The sequence below is a fragment of the Hyperoodon ampullatus genome (genome assembly GCF_949752795.1).
Source record: "Hyperoodon ampullatus genome assembly, chromosome: 11".
Classification (NCBI taxonomy): Eukaryota; Metazoa; Chordata; class Mammalia; order Artiodactyla; family Ziphiidae; genus Hyperoodon; species Hyperoodon ampullatus.
Window position 1 is genome coordinate 23,632,309 of NC_136924.1, and position 20,693 is coordinate 23,653,001.

A 20,693-nucleotide genomic window follows, 5' to 3' on the forward strand; every position below is an offset into this window, starting at 1 on the left:
AAAGATATTATGCAGCCAATTCTGGTTAGGTGATTACCAACCTGTTTTCTCTACTTCTTGAATACGTAGCTAGACTATGTTTCTTATTTTCCCTTGCAGATTGGAATGGTAATGTGACAATATGAATGAGTACTGGTCAATGGAATATGAGCAGAAGTGATGTTTGCTGTTTCCAAGCCCATCCCCTACAACCCCCTACCTGTATCGTCCATCATGTTTACCCTTTGCCACCTTTTACAGATGAGCCAGATGACCTTGGAAGCTTGTGCTCAAGATGTCAGAGCAACTAGATGGAAGGAATCTGGGTTCCAGAATTCCCACTTGGAGGAGGGCTACCTGCTGAAGAGGAACACTTACTATGGACTTTAAATGAGTGAGAAATAAATGTCCATTATATTTGAGCTATCATATGATTTGTCTTAATTTTTTTAAACAGCTAGCACTACCTTAACTAGTATACCTTATTATATCACTAACATATGACCACTAATAGTCATGATTTGTTTTGTTGCTCTAATTTAAAAATTATAATATCCTTAAAACTCAGTATAAATACATTAACTTCAAAATGAGAAATATTTTAATGTTCATAGTCTACATTTTAAATAAAATTATTTTTCAAAGATTATTCTTTGTTTAATCCAGCAGACCCTAAACTTTCTTTTAACAGTTAACAATTTTAACCTTATTAATGACTTTAGTGATCAATTCGATCTTTAACTAGATTTAACTGGCCAAAAGATTTGTCTTTTTTTGGAAGTCAGGATAATGTAATCTCTTCTATTAAGACAAAAAATAAAAATAAGAACCAGTCTAATCAGTTTTATCACATAAAGTATCTCAAAAGTAACAAAATATTTCAAGAAAACTGCCAGAAAATAAATTTAGAACAACTTTAAGAAGTAAAAATGGTCCCACCAGCATAGCCCTCATTTGGTAAGAATGAATGTGCATTCAGAACAAACAGATAAAAACAAAAGAAAACCACCCTTAGACAAGATTTTGAAGTACAAGTTTTTCTCAATTTCCAGTCATGCATTTCTGATCACTTTTCTAACATTTATCTATCCACCCATCCATCCATCTAGTCATTCATTCTTTTGTCCATTGGTTCAACAAACATATATTTGTCTCCTTTTATGTGGCAGGCATAGTGTTAGAATCTGAGAATATGCCCTCGAGCAGTTCATAGTCTATATTTTCAAAAATAAGAAACCAAAAAATGTATAATTACTTATTATAATTAAAATCACAATAAGTACTCTTAAAGAGCATTAGGACTCTGGACTATACGAAGCTTTTGGAGGAGAACCTATTCCAGACCAAGGAGAGGGTTCAAGGATGGGCTAAGATTGGAAGGAGGTCACATTAGAGTCAAGTTCTGATGGATGATGAGAATTAAAAATGGCAAAATTGGGGGCTTCCCTGGTGGCGCGGTGGTTGAGAGTCCGCCTGCCGATGCAGGGGACACGGGTTCGTGCCCCGGTCCAGGAAGATCCCACATGCCGCGGAGCGGCTGGGCCCGTGAGCCATGGCCGCTGGGCCTGCGCGTCTGGAGCCTGTGCTCCACAACGGGAGAGGCCACAACAGTGAGAGGCCCACATACAGAAAAAAAAAAAAAAAAAGGCAAAATTGGTGTGGAATGGAGGAGAGTGTAAGAACTTCAGGCATGTAAAGACAGGTAAAAGAGAGTATGGAAAACTCAGAGGTACTGGTTAGTGGGGAATGTAATGAGTGATGAGAACACAGAACTATACAGGAGTCAATCCATGACATGCCCTTATTTCCTTACTCCATTATGAAGTGGTCATTGTCATTCCACATTTTAATGTCCCTCCCACACTGTATTCAAACAGGACAGAATTACCTTCTCATTTTCACAGCTGTTTCTTTCTTTCAACACACTTTTTAAATTGAATAGCTACAATGTATCAGGCAACATACTAGATTCTGGGGATATAAGAATAAATAGTTCCTCTCCCCCATTTTCCAGAACACTTTATACTATCATTTACTGGATTGTTTGGCAAAATATATTATCACCCTGTATTTCTATTATTTGGTAATAGATATGCTTTCTCTGCCAAACTCCAAGCTCCTGAGAACAAAAAAACCAAAAAACAAAAAAATTGCCTTATTCACTTTTTATCCGCCCTAAAACAGTAGCTGGTACATAGTAAAGGTACAATGAATATTTATTGATTGGATGAACTGAAGAAATTCAGAAAAATGGATCAGCTTCAAAACAAAAGGCTATCTTTTCTTTAAAGTAGACTTTATTTTTTAGAGCATTTTTTAGGTTCACAGTAAAACTGAGGACAAGGTACAGAGAGTTCCAAAATGCTATCATTTTAGTTTTTTCAGTATAGAATGAGGCTTTTTAAGAATATAAAATATTATACTGTGTCTTTTCTATTTTGTAGAATACTTATATTAATTTATCAGTAAGTAATAATATTTTCTTAATGTAGAGCCCTTTCACAATATACCTTTATACATGATTTATAATTTTTTATATTGGAACCTTATTAATGTTACTAAAGATATGACTAGAATTCATTTTTTTATCCCTACAAAAAATATTTATTGAGCACTTACTATTCACAAGGCCAAAAATTATGTGAATTGCTTACCATTTATACTTTATTATCATGAACTATAATAATGATTATGTAATAAATAAAATATGTCAAATTAACTTCTCTTTGTCCTTAATTATAAGCCCTAGTCAGATCTTGTGGCAAAAGAACAATTTCACTCAACATCCTATTTCATAAGTAATATACTTTAAAATGAAGACTAATTCGTTGTTAAATTGTGTGATTACATAGTATAATAATTATAAATTTATTTGAAGTTCAGCTTTTTAAAATGTAAGATGTACTTTTCAATTCTGGAATTTCCATTTCATTTTTTAATAGTTCCTATTTCTCTTCTGAGATTCTCCATCTATTCAAAGAAAAAAAATTGCTCTGAGCTGGAGTAACTAAGGAGGTTACTATATAGAGAAAGAAAGACTTGAAATACACCTTGTAAGATAAACAGGATTTAAACAAACAGGAAAAACAGAAGAATGAAAGAGAGGGAATGAGCAAAGACACCAAGAAAGAAATGCCTGTGATATGTTTAGGTAAATGACACAAGAACAGGGTATATTGGTGGGAGGAGGGAGAATAGAAAGCAGTATCATTGGATAAGGAAGAACAGGAGCAGAATGGGAAGATCTTGACATTCTTGAAGTCCAAGAAGAGGAATTTGGCCACCATATAGAAGTCAAATAAGTCTCTCATCTACTTCTTGACAAAATAAGTCGTGGAATACACACTCCATTTCAGGAAGGCTTGTCTGGTAGTGTTATATAGGTGTGGGTCAGAATCAAGACAGATTGACTACAAAGGAAGGAATAAACATAGGTTCAGTATCTTCTATGCGTCCAACACATTGCTAAACACTTTTTATACATTCGCACATATTGTCGTCCTGACAACTCGTAAGGTAGGAATTACCATGCTCATTTTATAGAAGAGGAAACTAAAGCTCAGAGAAAGTGAACTAACCCAGGCATATAGCTAGTAAATAGAAACCTCAGGATATAAATCCTATACTGTACAACTCCAAAATATATGCTCTTTCCACTACACAGATGACCAGCTCAGAAACTATATAATCCAAATGTAGAGAGCTGAGGGCCTACAGTAGAGTTAATTTATTTCATTCAATAAATATTTATCATGTATCTGTCATGTGCCAAATATCATTTTAAACACTGGGATGATAGTAGTCAACATCAATAAAGAAATGATAAGCTCTGACCACAGTGAAGCTTATATTTTAATCAAGGGAGCCAAACAATAAGCACAATAAATAAGTAAAATGCATGGTATGTTAGATGATGATAAGTGATACGGGGAAAAATAAAGTGGAAGTGGGGCTAGGAATTGCCAGGGTGGGTAATTTTGAATACAGTGATCAGGCAAAGCTACACTGAGAAATTGATGCTTGATAAAAACCTGAGAGAGTAAACCATAAAAATACCTGGGAAAGAGAGCTCCAGACAGAAAGAACAGCAGATGTAAAAGTTTTGAGGCAGGAGGGTACCTGATGTTTCACAGGAATGACAATGACCCAGTATGGCTGAAACAGTGTGAGTGAGGGACAGAGTAGTGGAAAATGAAGCATGAGACGTAAGGATGGGGCAAGGGCAGGTATGCAGGTCATGCAGCACCTGCTGAACCAGTGTAAGGACTTTGTCTTTTCCTCAGGGCAAGATGAGAAACTGCAAGAAGGATTTGAGTAGAAAAGTGACATGATATAACTTATATTCAAAAGGACTTCTTTGGTAACTCTTTTGTGAATACACTGTATGGGGGGCAATGGTGGTAACAGGAACACAAGTTTGGAAGCCTCTCAAATAATCCAGGCAAAGGATGATAGTGTCTTAGACCAGAATGGCAGTAGTGGAGCTGGTAAAAAAAAAAGTGGTTGGATCCTGGACATATTTTGAAGGAAGAGCTGGTAGGATTTGAAGACCAACTGTTTATGGGGCATGAGAAAAGAATAGTAGGGTTTCCCTGGTGGCGCAGTGGTTGAGAGTCCGCCTGCCGATACAGGGGACACGGGTTCGTGCCCCAGTCCAGGAGGATCCCACATGCCGTGGAGCGGCTGGGCCCGTGAGCCATGGCCGCTGAGCCTGTGTGTCCGGAGCCTGTGCTCCGCAATGGGAGAGGCCACAACAGTGAGAGAGGCCTGCGTACCACAAAAAAAAAAAAAAAAAAAAAAATAGTAAAGGGGCACTCCAAAGTTTTTGGAGAGCAAAACTTGGCTGAACAGAGCTGCTATTTATTGAAATGAGAAAACTAAAGGACCAGCAAGTTTGAGGGGGAAATGCGAAACTTCATTTTTATTCCTGTTAAATACAAGAGTTTGGAGTCCAGAAGGGCATTCAAGCTGTAGCTAAAATGTGGGCTGTTCTGGTCCATAGTAGGTATCTAAAGCTGTGAGAGTGTTCAGCATGCTTAGCCAAGAAACTCTGCACAGATAAAGAAGAGAAGTCTCCAGGGACTGAGCCCTGGGAACTTAGTCAGGGATATGAGGAGGAACCAGCAAAAGAAACTGAAAAGGAGTAGCCAGTTTAATAGGAAGAAAACCAGGAGAATGTGATGTCTAGGAGGTCAAGCAAAGAAAGTGTGCATATGAAAGAGGAGGGCATGATCAACACTGTCAAATGCTCCTCAAAGATCACGTAAGAAAAAGATTAAGAAATGTCTATTGGAATTAGCAATTGGAAGTCACTGGACACCTTGACAAGGCAGTTCTGGTGAAGAAGAAAGCCTGATAGGACTGGTTTTAATAGAAAATGGAGTAGAGACACTGGAAACAACAACAAGAGACAATTCTTCCAGAGTTTTTATTATAAAATATAAAATGAATAAAGAAATGAGGCAGTTCCTGGAAGGTGAAGTGGGGTCAAGCAAAGATGATGAGACTAAACAAAGGGGAACTCTCTAATAGACCAGGAGGATGAAAGAAATGGGAAAGAACTAAACATAATACCAAAGCTTTTGTCCTGGAAGAATGAAATAACTGTTCTATTACTGAAAGAAAGATGGAAAATGGGAACAGGTACAGATTTGAGTGGGAAGATAATTAATTTACATTTTGACAGGTTGGGTTTGAAAAGACAGTGGGGGACTTCCCTGGTGGTCCAGTGGTTAAGACTCCACGCTCCCAGTGCAGGGGGAGCAGGTTCCATCCCTGGTCGGGGAATTAAGATCCCACATGCTGCGTTGCGCGGCCAGAAAAAAAACCAAAAAGACAGTGGGATGTTTGTAGAAAGAGGTCTTTCTGGCAGTTGTAGTACAGAACTGGACAGCAGTGAGGAGGTGAGGACAGAATTGTAGATTTGGAAATAAATAACACCGAGTTGCTATCTGAACACAAAGAGCTGTTTCCTCTCCATGGAAGAGAATGCTCAATAAAGAACAGAAAAGGACTTCCCTGGCAGTCCAGTGGTTAGGACTCTATGTTTTCATGGAGTGGACCGGGGTTTGACCCCTGGTCAGGGAACTAAGACACTGCAAGCCCTGTGGCATGGTGGCAGGGGGAAAGAAAGCCAAGGGACTGTGAGAAGGAGGAGCCAGGAAAGGAAAACACAAACAACAAGGACAGTGGTTGCCCAGTTCAGCGGTCCCCAACCTTTTTGGCAACAGGGACTGGTTTCTTGGAAGACAATTTTTCCACGGGGGGTGCGGAGGGGAGAATGGTTCAGGTGGTAATGTGAACAATGTGGGGGATGGTTCAGGCGGTAATGCCAGCAATGGGGAACAATGGCGAGCAGCAGATGAAGCTTCGCTTGCTGGCCCGCTGCTCACCTGCTGTGCGGCCCAGTTCCTAACTGTTAAGCATATCATTAAATGTATTATTCTATAATATCATACAGACATCTGATATTAAAAAATAGAATTAGTGAATTTACAGGAAGCAGGAACTTTCCAACTTTGCTCCCATAAATCAGATCATATCACTTCCCCGCTTAAAAACTTTTTATTTAAAAAAACAAAATCAGACCACTTTCTATGACCTACAAGGCCCTGTCTAATCTGGCTTTCCAATCCCATTCCATTCTATTCTCTACGTAGTTCAGTATACTCTGCTTCACTCCATTGCCCTCCTTTCTGGTACTTAAACATATTAAGCTCTTTCCCACCGCAGGAAAGAGTATTTAATTTTATTCCACATTTTCTTTCCTTGGTACTTTATATGACAGGATTCTTCTCTTCCTTCAGATTACAGTTTATACATCACACCTCAGAGAGGTCTCCTCTAGCCACTGTATATAAACAACCACACCACCCCCTAATTACTCTATCTCATCATGGTGTGTGCGTCAGAATATCTTGGTTAAGTAAATATGCCTCCAGCTTTACGAATAATCAAAGTACCTCTTAAGATTAGGTTACAGATAAGAAAAGAATTTTGAAGTACGCCTTCTCATATCTGATCTATGAATACAGAATTTAATGCTTTGCACTATGACATTACTATGTCTAGAAAAGATCAGATTCTTCAGTGTTTATGGCTACATTCTCAAAACCATAAAATGTCACTTGTTCTAAAGGATAGGATAAAATTAGAGAACTCTTAAATCAAAGGGCAGAGATACAAGTCCTTATTGATAATATTATGATCTCTCTCTTCTGCTCTTCTACTCTCCCTCTTCACAGACAGACACACACACACACACACACACTTTTCTCGTGTATTATGGTTATGTATTCTATTGGAAGAAGGATGACACCAGTAGAAGGACAATTAATAAGTTATTGTGAACATGAAACACATTCAATCTCTGTGAACACCTCTCTTTCTGAGGCCTTATCTGGCACTTTGCTTAACTCCCATGAAGGATGCTTTGGGCCAATACAATCTTTGAAGATTATGTGGGTGAAATGACCTCATCTTAATTTATGTTGCCCAGAACCTTGTGGGTTATAGTTATGAGGGAATGAAATGAGTTCTGATTAGATATAATAGAATGGATGAAAAGGAAGACATTGATAACATCAAATTTTAAAAGAGTAGTTGAATATCCAGAAAAAATTTATTGAGCACTTACTCTATGCTAGGAATGATAACAAGCACTTGAAATAGACAGGTTTAGTTTCATTCCTACAGAGTTTTACATAAATAAGGAGGGGGGTCAGGGAGAAGCAGGCCAAAGTTGGGTTATAACAGAGAAGATAGAATTTTAAGGACAAGTGAGCAGCAGTGAGTATAGTCTATGAATTTGAAGAACTGAAAATGAAAGGATGATAATATATTCTTTTGAATACCACTTTATACTTTATATGGTACTTTAACACCAGTTTTATTTAATTTCAAGAATAAAATAATTATTAAAAGTTAAGTTACATAGAATGGAAGGTAAAAATCATACGATCATCTCAATAGATGCAGAAAAAGCTTTTGACAAAATTCAACATCCTTTCATGATAAAAACACTCAACAAATTGGGTACAGAAAGAACATATCTCAACATAATAAAGGCCATATATGACAAGCCCACACTAACATCATACTCAATGGTGAAAAGTTGAAAGCTTTTCCTCTAAGACTAAGAACAAGACAAGAGGGTGCCTACTCTCACTGCTCCTATTTGACATAGTATTGTAAGTTCTAGCCAGAGCAATCAGGCAAGAAAAAGAAATAAAAGGCATATAAATCAAAAAGGAAAGAGGAAAACTGTCTTTGCAGACAATATGATGTCATATATGGGAAATCCTAAAGACTCCACCTCCATCTGTGGATCTCAGATTCCAGTGGAATCTACCAAAAAACCTAGAACTAATCAATAAATTCAGTTAAGCTGCAGGATACAAAACCAACATATAGAAATCATTTGCATTTCTATACACTAACAACAAAATATCTGAAAAATGAAGAAAACAATCCAATTCACAAGAGTATCAAAAACAATACAATACTTATGTATAAATTTAACCGAGGTGAAAGATCTATTAATCTTTATGATTAATTGAAAACTACAACACTTAAAAGAAAATGAAGACACAAACATATGGAAAGATATTCTGTGTTCATGGATCAGGAGAATCAATATTGCTAAAAGTTCCATATTATCCCAAAGCCATCTATAGATTCAATGCAATACCTATCAAAATTCCAATGGCATTTTTCACAGAAACAAGAAAAGCAAACCTTAAAAGGTAAGTCATTTTGCCTTGATGACCAATCAAATTTGCATTCATAGGAGCAGAAAAAGAAAGTAAAGGCAAAATAGGGTCAGATCATTGGAATCTGAGATCCACAGATACATGTGGGTAAGAAGAAAATAGGTCTGAGTAGTTGACTCAAAGAAATCAACATTTTAAAAATGTTATAGTGCAGTTCACAAACAGCATAAGAATCACCTAGGGAGTTTTATTGTAAGTAATCCACCTCCAGACATTCTGATTCAGTAGGTCGAGGTGAGAAAGACCTTTTAGAAACACTTTGCTGCAGATGAGAAATCTGAAGATCAGGGTAGTATTTATCTAAGGAGTAGAACTGGGATTCAAACACAAGTCTGTTTGAGTTCAAAGTTCCTATTTTCTACACTAAAATGTTATTCCAAGTTACAAATATATGTTATTGAAGAAATTAGTATAATTCCTTAAGGTGGGGACTCAGTAAGTTAGTGAAGCGGATGATAATAATTATGACAATAAAGATTCTTTAAATGTTTAGGAAAATGGCACCTTGCTAAGTAAAAGCAAGATTATAGGGCAAAAAGAAAATCTTCTTCAAGGCTAGAATAGATTTATTTCAGCAACATAGAATGGATGATTATAGGAAAAGATATAACATATGTCAATGTTTGTCTCATTTATTTTGGGGGCAAGCTATTTCCACTTTTACTAATATACACTTCTCACTGGTTCATTATCTTCATTCATTTTAGGACCTTTCATTCCCCATCAAATTCATTTTCTTGACTACCTCATTCTTTCTCCAATTTAGACTTTGTTTCTCATTATTAATGATTTGGTAGTATAGACTGGCAGCTATCAACTAAATGGAACTGTTGTGAAACTGCAAGCAACCAAAACATTTAAACTTTAAAAAGCATAGATAGTAGAAATAAAAATTCTGGCAAAAGCAAGTTAAAATAATACCAGACAATTTTAAAATTCTAATCCTGAGATTAAAGCAGGCCACACAGTATCTTTTCCATCCACTGTTACTGACTTTGATTGTATCATAGAGAAATCTAATTCGTCATCTGTTAGAGGCTGAATTGATTCCAATATTCAGTAGTCATGTCCCAAATGGCCCCATGATAAAATATGTTAGAAGCATGAGCGATTTCAGTCATTTTTTCTTGGTTATAGTCCAATACTCCATTAGTATTAATTTGCTCTTCAAGGTGAAAAACATATCCCTGAACACGAAGATAAGTGATTATTGCCACTGACATGTCTCTTTAAGCTCAGGCTCTAGACTGATTTCCTTTGGCATTAGGAAGCAAAATGGGAATCCTTTATAATGGCAGGCTGTCCAAGGCCTTTACTCCAAAAGAGAATCAAGAATTCTCAAATGCGCACCATGAAACAGAATTACAAATCAGGTGCATTATGGCAAACGAACAAGGTAAATGTGACATGTGGCTAAGAGTTGTCAAAAATTAACTTCATCATTATCTGGAGAGTAAGATTAGAATAAAGTTGGATTATTATCAAATTTTCAACAAAATACTGCAATTAACTCCTGAGTATAAAGTATAGATTCTCAGGGAAATCATAATAGCTGAGTTCTTCTGTTAGGAAGATTAAATTTAAGTTAGACATTAGAGAGAGATCAGAGAGAATGAAAATATCAAAACAAAAATTGGCTGATGTTGCATCTGCAGAGTAGATAAAATGATCACAAACTTCATAAAATTCGAATATATAAAAGTTTAATTAGGAAGGGAGTTTGCTGCCTTCGGATACCTTAACAGAATGCTCTTAGTATTAAGATATTTTAGTGTCAAACACATTTTAAAATGTGCACAAAATAATACTATGCATCAGTTGAGCACATCATAATCAGCAAGAATCATTAACAATTGGGGGAAAACGTAGGGTGTAGGCTTAAGCCCATTTTCTTTATGATTAACTGAAAAAACTGCTTCAAAAATAGGCCCTCTCAACTTATACAGAAAGAATAACAGTAATGAATTCAAAAAATGTTTATCACAAAATTGAAGATTTGAAAATTTAATAATATAATTGAGACATAAGTTCCCATATTCTTATAGTAGATTTCCTTTTTCTATGTTATCAGGAATCAAACATGGTATTTGCAATGTAAGACTTCTTTGTTATCAGTAAAAGAGATGCATTACTACCTAAGAAAGATATGACTTGACCTAAGATGTTTGTGATTTTATGTTGTGAGGAAGTTTATAATATAGTTTAACTGGGTATTTCTCTTCATCTTCAAATCAAATGGTGAGGCATTCATTATTTGAGACATCAATCAACAGAGGAAGTTCTTCTGAGATTAAAAAGACTCCTTGTTAGAGCTCTTCCATAGGTATACACTAAATTCAGTTATTAAACAGACTTTTGATGCCCACTGCATATCATATCAATTTAACAAATGTTTATTAAGCATGTGAGTGAGGAACTATGCTATGGATGCACATTCACACACAGAGATCAATATTTCCCTGTCATCAAAGGGCTTCTAAGCAAAGCCAAAAAAGAAGATTTATGCACCAATACTACACAGCAGACTATGAAATCTGCATAATAGATATATAAATAAAATTAATGATATCTGATCCAAATAGTTGGATCTAAATAGGAGGATCAAAAAAGGTTTTGTGAAGGATGGTTTTCAATAAGTAAAAACAATAGGGAAAAGAATTACACATGGATAAAACATGTGAGCATGAGCAGAGATAAGGAAAGACACACACTTGAGAATAATCTATTTGAAAGACACACACTTGAGAATAATCTATTTTACCAAAACATTAAATTTATCTAAGACATTAATGGAAGAAAGCTGGAAATATATGATGAAGTTAGAACATGGAAGGCTTTGAATGCCAGAGTTATAATTCTGTATTGAATTTGTATAGTGAGGACCAGTGCTAGCTTTTAGGAGAGTGAAATAATCAGAATTGCACTTAAGGCATGTTGATTTGGCAAGAGTATCAAGAATAAATTGGGGCAAGTGAAGAGAGAAAACTAGAAGATAGGATAAGAGGCTCCTGCAATAATTCAAGTGAAATTGCAAGATGGTGGGGATGATGAAAAGGTAAGGGTAGTCAATGTGGAAGATACTAATGACAGACAGACAGGCTGACCTAATGGTTAGAATCATGACCTTGTAAGATAGCAAACCTAAGTTCAGATAGCAGGTTCACTTTTTGATAGTTCTATGACACTGGCCAAGTTATTTTACTCTTAATTTCCACATTGAGAATAATAAAACCTACCTCATCGCACTGTTGTGAGGAATAAAGGAGATAATGACTTTAACATGCTTACCACAATGTCTAGAACTTAGTTAAAACTTAGTATTTAATAAATGCTATTTTCAGAGATCATAGCTTGGCAACTGTTTATTGATTTTTAGCAGCCACATTTCACTGTTGGTTCACATTGCAATTGTGGTCACTTAAACACCCAGAACTTTTTGCATGAACTATTCCCCCAAATTAAACCTCTCCGATCTTATATCACTAAATTTTTAGGAATCTAATTGGGGATTTTATATTAAGTCCCATTGAATTTTGTGTTTTTACTTTGAGCCAAGAATCTGTTTATTGAGATCATTTTTCATGTAAGATCAATTATTTCCCATGTTTGCTATTCCTCCCTAACATGTGAAGACCTGACTATAATAGATGATTGGTTTTTTCAAAGTAAAATACTGACTATGACTAATCCAAGAACTGAATATTTATTTAGCATTTCACTAGAGAAATCCCCTCTATGTTGACATTGAGTGATTATTAGAAAGTCTAGACAAAGCTGGACAAAGTCTATGAAACATAAAAATCAAGATGGCATGTTTTTAACAACACAAAAGAAGATAGCTCTTTTTCTGTGACTGACAGAAAACCATATTAAACTTTTTTTTTTAGTAATGAGTAAACTAAGGCTTGAAAAGATCAAGTATCTTCCAAAGGTCACTCCGCTAGTAAATGGCGGAACAAGAATGCAAACCCAGGTTTATGCTATTAACTGCTAGACTAAGCTACCTCCCTAAAATAGATGGTTGAAACTCCATGCTTAATGGAAAAACACTTGTCCTTGTACTCTGAAGTTCACCTCCAAATAATTAAACATGTTTTTCGATGATGGTTTATTTACAAGAAGATGTGCACTCACATGCAGTGTCTGCCTTCTTATGTATTTATTCGTTCAGTGAACTTTCACTGAGAGACCACTACATTTGAGGCATTGTGCTAGGCAGGATGTGATTACAGAGGTCAATCAAATACAGATCATGCCATCAAGCAGTCTATAAGAAGTAATATTTAAAAATATATAAACTTACAAGACAAAATAGAACAAAGAGATGTGACATGAAAGGTAAAAGCAATTGTGTCTGAAATTCAGAAGAATGTCTCTTTTATCCTAGTAGCCATTTATCTAAAGGATCTTCTTAGATTCACTATAGGTAGAAATTTTCTTCCTAGGGTAAAAATAGAGACAAAAATCTTACCATTCTGATTCTGGATTTTTCCTTGCGTGTACATATAGTACATATATATGGTTAATGGTATCAGTTTCAAAATACAAATATAGGTCAACAGAATCTAGGCATTCCCTAAATCCTGGAGAATCTGTTAGGACAAACCAAACCTGGGCTTAATACACAGCAGCCTTGAGTCATCACTTCCAAAAAATTTGTTCAACTATGTAAGACATGAATTATTAAAGTTACAAATACCCTTCTGAATATTATATTCCCAGTAAAATAATAGTTACCACTGCTTAAGATTTAGCTCCACTATTTAAAAAATTCATATATGCTAAAGAATCACTTACAATCTTGTAAGAAGAACACTCTATATAGAAAATTCATTTCCCAAAGTACTCTGATTCTGACAGGAACTGGATGAGATAGCCACTAAAGTCTCTCACAATTCTGAAATTTCTGCATTCCTGATACTAAGCTCTAGAATTGTGTTAAAATATGTTTGAAAGTTAACTTTGTATCAGAAACATCATTTGAATTTTAGGCAGCCTAATTTGAGTCTATTTGAAGACTTGAAAATTTTGGCACCAAATTAACTATATTTTCCTATAGACACCCCTCCCCACCCCGAGAGTGCTCTCATGCAATTTATAGAAGCTTGGCATAAAAACTGAGAAGTTGAACCTGAAATCTTAAAATGCTAAATATCTCATACTTCAGAAAGCTTACACATAATTAAGGATTCTATAATGGACCAAAAGTGAAATAACATAAAAGAGATAAGCTAGAAGAGTTAAATAGCTCAAAACCTGCCAACACAACCCCTTTCAAACAATAACCCTTAGATGCTGCTTGTGTCTAGGTTTCCCCTCAGAAGAAAAATTACATAAAATTACATAATGCATTTCATCCCTGATGCTTCTTATTTATTTCTTAGAGACATAGGTTGATGAGGCAATAATGCCTTTTTAATTTTATATCTTAAAACAATGTTTCCTGAAAGCTAAATTCTAATGATCTTATGCTATCATCAAATTTCTCTAAGGCATGGTGTGTTCACATTTAAGAGTTCTGTACGTTGTTTACAAACATGGACAGAAAGCTTCAAATACGACTTGGAAAAACAAATGAAGAGAATAGAAAATTTTTTTCAGATAATTTTATATTCTTTCAAAAACCTAAATTTCAGGGGTTGATAAAGAATGTGAAGATATTTATATTTCTTCAAAATTTACATTCTAGATTATATAATGTCTTAATTCAACTTAGAAAATGATTCCATATGCATATTATAAAGGAATTTAAAACAGACTGACTTTTAAATTAAAATTTATACAAAATAAAATGTAATTTTAACTTGAGATGCCCTTCACATTAAATGTAAAACCTTCTATCAAATAGATACAATCATAATAAGAATTTCATTTCTAATTCACTTATTTTAGTAAAATTATTCAAACTACCACCTTAAGGCTAATATGTTAATAAAACCAAAACCTCCAATTCAAAAATAAAAGTTCTTACATAAGACGGCTGATTTTGTATTTTAAATTACTGAATTAGAGCGCCCTCTATTGGAAGAAAAAAGCAATAAAAGCTAAACTGATGAAGAATAGTTAAAATACCCACAAAATTCAAGCCAAATAATTAATATGAAAAATACATTAATTAATAACATAAATGTTACAAAACATATTTTCCTTACATTTTGATTTCTTTAAAATTTTGGAATTATTTTTCATATTACAATGAATAAGTTGAATGTTTCATATAATCTAAAATTAAATTTTAAATGAACCCAAATGCCCATCCTCAGCCAATAATGTGAATAATAAACAAAACTCTTTTGCACATTTAGTATTGCATTAAAATATAGAAGTAATTGTAATTTAGGACTATGGCTGGACTACACTTGGAATTTTCCTTAATGATAAACTAAAAACCTCCCTAATTCTAGAGAGCTCTTACACTGGAGAGTATGGGAATTAGGCTGGGCACCAGAAGATCTATCAGATTTATTTACATCTAAAATTCTATAATCCTGTGGTGTTATCAAGACCTCAATTCAGATGCATCATCTGAGGCCTGAATTACTTCAGTATGTCCCAGCAGATTTTTGGTCCTCTAGGCCAATAGTGTGCATGTTAGAATAAGCTTTTTAAAAGAACAATGCTCAAAGAATCAACACTGTGAAAATGACTATACTACCCAAATCAATCTACAGATTCAATACAATCCCTATCAAACTACCAGTGGCATTTTTCACAGAATTAGAACAAAAAATTCTGTAATTTGTATGGAAACACAAAAGACCCCAAATAGCGAAAGCAATCTTGAGAAATAAAAATGAAGCTGGAGGAATCAGGCTCCCGGACTTCAGACTATACTACAAAGCTACAGTAATCAAGACAGTATGGTACTGACACAAAAACAGAAATATAGATCAATGGAACAGGATAGAAAGCCCAGAGATAAACCCATGCACATATGGTCACCTTATCTTTGATAAAGGAGGCAAGAGTATACAATGGAGAAAAGACATCCTCTTCAATAAGTGGTGCTGGGAAAACTGGACAGCTACATGTAAAAGAATGAAATTAGAACACTCACTAACACCGTATACAAAAATAAACTCAAAATGGATTAAAGACCTAAATTTTAGGCCAGACACTATAAAACTCTTAGAGGAAAACATAGGTAGAATGGACACATATACACTACCAAACATAAAATAGATAGCTAGTGGGAAGCAGCCGCATAGCACAGGGAGATCAGCTTGGTGCTTTGTGACCACCTAGAGGGGTGGGATAGGGAGGGTGGGAGGGAGGGAGATGCAAGAGGGAAGAGGTATGGGGACATATGTATACATATAACTGATTCACTTTGTTATAAAGCAGAAACTAACACACCATTGTAAAGCAATTATACTCCAATAAAGATGTTAACAAAGAAACAAAAAAAAAACAACAAAAAAAAGCATAGGCAGAACACTCTATGACATAAATTACAGCAAGATCCTTTTCGACCCACCTCCTAGAGAAATGGAAATAAAAACAAAAATAAACAAATGGGACCTAATGAAACTTAAAAGCTTTTGCACAGCAAAGGAAACCATAAACAAGATGAAAAGACAACCCTCAGAATGGGAGAAAATATTTGCAAATGAAGCAACTGACAAAGGATTAATCTCCAAAATGTACAAGCAGCTCATGCAGCTCAGTATCAGAAAAACAAACAACCCAATCTAAAAATGGGCAGAAGACCTAAATAGACATTTCTCCAAAGAAGATATACAGATTGCCAACAAACACATGAAAGGATGCTCAATATCACTAATCATTAGAGAAATGTAAATCAAAACTACAATGAGGTATCACCTCACACCAGTCAGAATGGCCATCATCAGAAAATCTACAAATAATAAATGCTGGAGAGGGTGTGAAGAAAAGGGAACACTCTTGCACTGTTGGTGGGAATGTAGATTGATACAGCCACTATGGAGAACAGTATGGAGGTTCCTTAAAAAACTAAAAATATGTATGACTGATTCACTTTGTTATAAAGCAGAAACTAATAAAAAAAATAAAATAAAATAAAAACAGCTTTCTTGATGGGCCTCCCTGGTGGCGCAGTGGTTGAGAGTCCGCCTGCCGATGCAGGGGATACGGGTTCGTGCCCCGGTCTGGGAGGATCCCATATGCCGCGGAGCGGCTGGGCCCGTGAGCCATGGCCGCTGAGCCTGCGCATCCGGAGCCTGTGCTCCGCAACGGGAGAGGCCACAACAGTGAGAGGCCCGCGTACCGCAAAAAAAAAAAATAAATAAAATAAAAACAGCTTTCTTGAGATGTAAAAAAAAAAAAAAAAAAAAACCTAAAACTAAAAATAGAACTATCATATGACCCAGCAATCCCACTACTGGGCATATACCCTGAAAAAACCATAATTCAAAGAGTCATGTACCACAATATTCACTGCAGCACTATTTACAATAGCCAGGACATGGAAGCAACCTCAGTGTCCATCGACAGATGAATGGATAAAGATGTCGCACATATATACAATGGAATATTACTCAGCCATAAAAAGAAATGAAATTCAGTTATTTGTAGTGAGGTGGATGGACCTAGAGTCTGTCATACAGAGTGAAGTAAGTCAGAAAGAGAAAAACAAATACCGTATGCTAACACATATATATGGAATCTAAAAAAAAAAAAAAAAGGTACTGAAGAACCTAGGGGTAGGACAGGAATAAAGACACAGATGTAGAGAATGGACTTAAGGACATGGGGAGGGGTAAGGGTAAGCTGGGACGAAGTGAGAGAGTGGCATGGACATATATACACTATCAAATGTAAAATAGGTAGTGGGCAGCAGCCGCATAGCACAGGGAGATCAGCTTGGTGCTTTGTGACCACTTAGAGGGGTGGGATAGGGAGGGTGGGAGGGAGACGCAAGAGGGAGGGGATCTGGGGATATATGTATACGTATAGCTGATTCACTTTGTTATACAGCAGAAACTAACACAACAATGTAAAGCACTTATACTCCAATAAAGATGCTATAAAGAAAAAAAAGAACAATGCTCAGAGTCAGCCAAAACAATTCTGATTTAGTTGGTCTGCCATGATACGTGAGGGTGTCAGTATTTTCTGAAGCCCTCCCAGATAAGTCTAATGTATGACCATTGCTGAGAGTCACTGTCTGAGTCCCTCCCCAGAACATCTGACATATAGTTACCACTTTTATCTTCTAAAAATGTCACCTTCGTGAAAGAACTCCCATACTCAAAAGTTATTCTCTTCAGCATCAATATTAAACTTCTGACTAGCTTCCCAAATCTAATTATTTGTCCCTGTTGTCTAAGTAAATAGTTGAGTGGTAAGGGGTATGGCTCCAAGCCCCAGACTGCCTTTGTTCAGATCCTGGCCCTGGTACTTACCATGTAAACTTGGGAAAGTCTTACAAGTTCTCTGTGCCTCCATTTTCTTATCTGTAAAATGGGAGGAATAATACCACCTATATCATAGGGTTAGTGTGAGGATTAAATCAGTTAATATAAATAAAGTGTTCCATCAGTGTTAAATATTATCGTTACTTATCCAGCTTTACTCCCCACTACTTTTCAAAACAAATTCTTCTCATGTTAAATGCTAGGCCTCACCTCTGTGCTTTTGCACATCCTATTTCTGCAGGCTAGAATCCTCTCCCATTCATTCATTCATTCATTCCAATACAAGTGCAAAGAATGTGTCCCCTTCCTCCAGATCCCAGTTTAATTTCTCCCTACCTCCATGAAGACTTCAATGAATACCTATAAATCACTAACCTCTCCCTTTAAAAAAATTCCTTTGGCCACAGGGTAGTTTATTATAAGAAATGTAGCTGGGAAGTAATGACATTGGCTCTGAGTTTGAATCCTAGATCTGCCAATTGCCAGCTGAGTCATTTCCCAAATCTGTAACTCCATTGTTAGGATTACCGTGTAGATTAGGTGGCATAAGTCATATAAAGCATTAGAACAGCAAATAGCAAGCACCTAATAAATGTCAGCTCTTGTAATATATATTTGTCGTTTATATGTTAGTCTTGTCTGCACACTGCAGTTGAAGACTTCTTGGGGTAGAAATTTTGAACTCCCTGGAGAAACCGCATCTCATTATTGCTATTATAAATTCTATAGCTCACAACGTGGTAATGACCATCTATATCAGGTGATCTGTAAGTACTCAATTAAATTTTTTGCATAATTTGAGAGTATAATTCATTTTAAAAACTTGGAAAAACACTTGTGAAAAATGGAAACAGATATTCAACAAAACAAGAATGACCCAAATAAAACACAGGCTGTAGAGAAGGTTCTAAGAAATTGCATTACTTTTTAAACATTCAATAACAAGTTTCTATCGGATTCAACTTCTGAAAGGCCACTTCCAATAAAGCCTTTTATGTGTCTAAAATCCTTTAGATTTTTCTCATTTCCTAAAAAATAAATACCAAAATTCTCACCCTGACATTCAAAATCATCCATGGCCTGACCTTGACCTATCTTCTCATCTTATCTCCCATTGTCCCCCTTTATAAACTTTATTATTCCAGATAAATAGAACTGCTTGCTCTTACTCATATGTACCCTCTGCTTTTCTGCCTCATGTAACCTTTAATATTTTATATGACAATATTTTCAAAGAACTCAATATAAAGTTTGTCACAGGAACAAACAGTGATTGCTTGTATGGAAGTACAATCTTTAATTTTGAACTTAACTTCAACTTATGAGCATTCATTTCTCCCTTACTACTATCACAATAACAGTCTTTGACTTACAAAAAAACTTGACCATCATTTCGCCAAATTATGTCACCCTCTCAATGCCAAAAGCCCCTGCCATCACCACCCAAAAGCTATAAGTTTGAATTACGTTCTCCAAGCAGATCATGTAGAGCCCAAAGTGCACAAGATACCAATTGAATAAAAGAAAAAAAAATTAGATCTTCTATTTTACACTTATTCTTTATCCTCTTCACTTGAATTTCTCTTGTAGTATATGCCCCATAATTTATAGCATATATTCTTAGAATGTGTGTGTGTGTGTATATATATATATATATATATATATAAAATTATAAATACATTTGGGATGTTTGCTCTAAATTTGTTTACTACTGGTACTTACAACAAGAAAAGTTTAGAAACCACTGGTCTGGAAAATTAGGGCTTTCAGAAAATCTGTGGGTTAAGAAGTAGAGGGCCCGAAGCAGCCACTTAGTGGACCTGAACACCATGTATTGTTTATGTAGGATAAATTCGTTTTAATTTCTAACCAACTTTCAAGGGAATGTTGAAATGTAACTGGTTTGTAATTGGAGTTAACATAGACCTGTTTTAGATTTATTTAAAACAAGGAGTTTTGTCCTAACATTAAAATTACTACAGTAAATATTTCATCAATATAAAAATTTCATTTGGTAAAACCTACAAGTATTTACTTATATATATATATAAATAATCATAATTATTCAAAAGAGCTTTTATTGGAGCCAATAATGTGATGTTTTCAAAAGACAGGGTGGCAAAGGATAAAAAGAAAAAACAGGCCTAGAAGGTAAGACTGGCCATGGACCTAGACAAGCAAATACTACCCTGGGAAACTGTCACTGTTCACAATAAGTAACTAAATGAAGTAAATGTTCTCATAACAGTCACTATACTTGGCAATTTTTTTTTTAGCTTTCATAAATAAAATGACATACTTAACACAATCCACTCAATTATGGGCTTTTGAAGAAAGTGTAATATTTCTATAACAAACTAAGTTCTCAAAGTGAGAAAAGGTTTCATATCATAATAATGAATTTCCTTTAATACCAATGCATCCTATAAATCCTTCCTCTATAGGATAAAAGACAGGTACACAAATCTTGACTTTAATCTGATTGATTCTCTACAGTTTTTCTTGCTATTGTGTTAACATAAAAATCCAAATAAGCAAGAATCTC

The 20,693-nt window shown here is 35.4% G+C and overlaps 1 protein-coding gene across 8 annotated transcripts in view; it reads right to left on the minus strand.

Annotated features, from left to right (window-relative positions):
* ANKS1B (ankyrin repeat and sterile alpha motif domain containing 1B) overlaps positions 1-20,693 on the minus strand; it is a gene marked incomplete at both ends in the record, with an annotated part of 1,147,860 nt that overhangs the window by 911,502 nt on the left and 215,665 nt on the right. The gene's annotated exons all lie outside the window — the stretch shown is intronic.